Source organism: Petaurus breviceps, unplaced genomic scaffold (genome assembly GCF_028583685.1).
Source record: "Petaurus breviceps papuanus isolate PSGF00001 unplaced genomic scaffold, PetGlider_PUasm1.0 185, whole genome shotgun sequence".
Classification (NCBI taxonomy): Eukaryota; Metazoa; Chordata; class Mammalia; order Diprotodontia; family Petauridae; genus Petaurus; species Petaurus breviceps.
In genome coordinates, this window is record NW_027185797.1 from 38,076,840 (window position 1) to 38,078,709 (window position 1,870).

A 1,870-nucleotide genomic window follows, 5' to 3' on the forward strand; every position below is an offset into this window, starting at 1 on the left:
TGCCAGTTTATTGATATTTCTCTTGAGTATATATAGAGTACTTTCTTAAAGGTTTAAAGAATGTATTATTTTTCTGTTCAGTATGCTTGTGCTCCAATTTACTTTCCCAGTAACAATGTTTTCAGAACAGGTTAGTTTGTAATACTTCCTTTCTGCCTCTGGTTTATCTCTGATAGATAGACAAGATAGACTTTTTGCTGTGTTGGTTTTACATAATTATTTGAGGGAAAAGTTTCAGGCTGTTTATCAGAGGGGACCTTGCTCCCTCCTACATCTGAGCTAGTTCTCTGAGTTTCCTAAAAGCTTAATGCACCAAGATATTTCAAACATGGCCTTCCACAACATTGGGTTCAACCTAGTGAGATAACATTTAACAGAAAATGTCAAATCTTGTCTTTGGTTTCAAGAAGTAAGGTACAAGTATGGCATGATAGAGGTATGACTAAACAGTCCTTCATCAGAAAAAGATCAAGGGAACTGAGCAGGTCATAACATGTATATGCAGAGAGATATGGTAGTGAATAATCATGATGCCATTTTTTTGAACTTCCAGGACTATGGAGGGGACATACCATTTGCATTGTACTGTTGAGAATTGTGTCCAACTCTCAGGACCACATTTTTGAAAGACTACTGATGGACGGTGGAGCCAAGATGGTGGCTTAGAAACAGGAAAACTCCATGCACTGCCTCCATAACCACCTCAAATACCTATAAAAATGACTCTAAACAAGCTTTGGGGTTACAGAACCCACAAAGTGACAGAGAGAAACAAACTTCCTGCTAAAGACAGCCCGGCAGGCTGTCAGGAAGGATCTACTGAAGTGTGCTGGGAGCCGGGCCCAGCCCCCCACATGACTCTGCAGTTTTAGCCCCAAGGCAGTCTGACCAGCTACAGCTAGAGGGACATCGGGAGAGTGGATCACCAGCAGCTGTGGTGGTTTCCAGAATTATCAACCCATAAATGCCAATGACAATGTGAGAGGTCAGTGGACTTTGGGAACAGGGGGTCTGGGAGTGCACTCTGGCCTCTGCTCCCCAGAGGGAGAAGTGACTGAGGCACAGAGGCCATTGCCGTGTACCTGCTTCAGGGCTCCTGGCCTGCAATTGTAGGGGAACCAAGCAACCAGTCTGAGGGGTAATCACTCTTGCGTTAACCTGCTTGGATCTGGATCACTGTCCAGGGTAGAGGTCCTGAGGTGCATGACCAGTTTGCCAGAGCCAGTGGAGGCTTTTGAGAGGGCACCTAACTAATAGGTCTGGCAGCTGAGGAAACCCCAGCAATTTAGGACAAAGCTCTCCTCTCTGGAAGCAGAGTTCTACTGTGGCAAAAAGCTCAAGAGTCAAGTAGTTGAGTGAGAACATGAGAAAATGGGGGAAGCAGGGCAAGCACAGAAGTCTGACTCTTGATTCCTTTTTTAGGGACAAAAAGGGTCAAGGCATGGAGCAGGAGGAAAGCGATGAACTCAGAACTCCTGCACCAAAAGCTTCCAAGAAAAATACGAACTAGTTACAGACCATGGAGGAGCTTAGGAAGTATTTTGAAAACCAAATAAGAGAAGTAGAGGAAAATTTTGGAAGAGAAATGAGAATGATGCAAGAAAATCATGAAAAGAGAGTCAATAACCTGACTGAAGAAAATAGCACCTTAAAAAATAGACTAACTTATATGGTAAGAGAGGCTCAAAAAGGCAATGAGGAGAAGAATGTCTTAAAAGGCTGAATTTGCCAGATGGAAAAAGAATCTCAAAAGCTAATTGAAGAGAAAAATTCCTTCAGAATTAAATTGGAGCAAATGGAAGCTAGTGACTTTATGAGAAATCAAGATACTATTAAACAGAGCCAAACAAATGAAAAAAAAAAAAAAAAA

At 42.4% G+C, this 1,870-nt stretch overlaps 1 protein-coding gene and 1 long non-coding RNA gene across 2 annotated transcripts in view; one reads left to right on the top strand and one right to left on the bottom strand.

Moving 5' to 3' along the window:
- The window catches only part of LOC138161400 (myeloid cell surface antigen CD33-like), a 37,043-nt gene that overhangs the window by 20,758 nt on the left and 14,415 nt on the right, over positions 1-1,870 (bottom strand). The gene's annotated exons all lie outside the window — the stretch shown is intronic.
- Positions 871-1,744, top strand: LOC138161863 (uncharacterized). The gene is made up of 2 exons (XR_011168487.1): positions 871-985; positions 1,423-1,744. It is a non-coding gene; the product is annotated as an uncharacterized lncRNA (long non-coding RNA).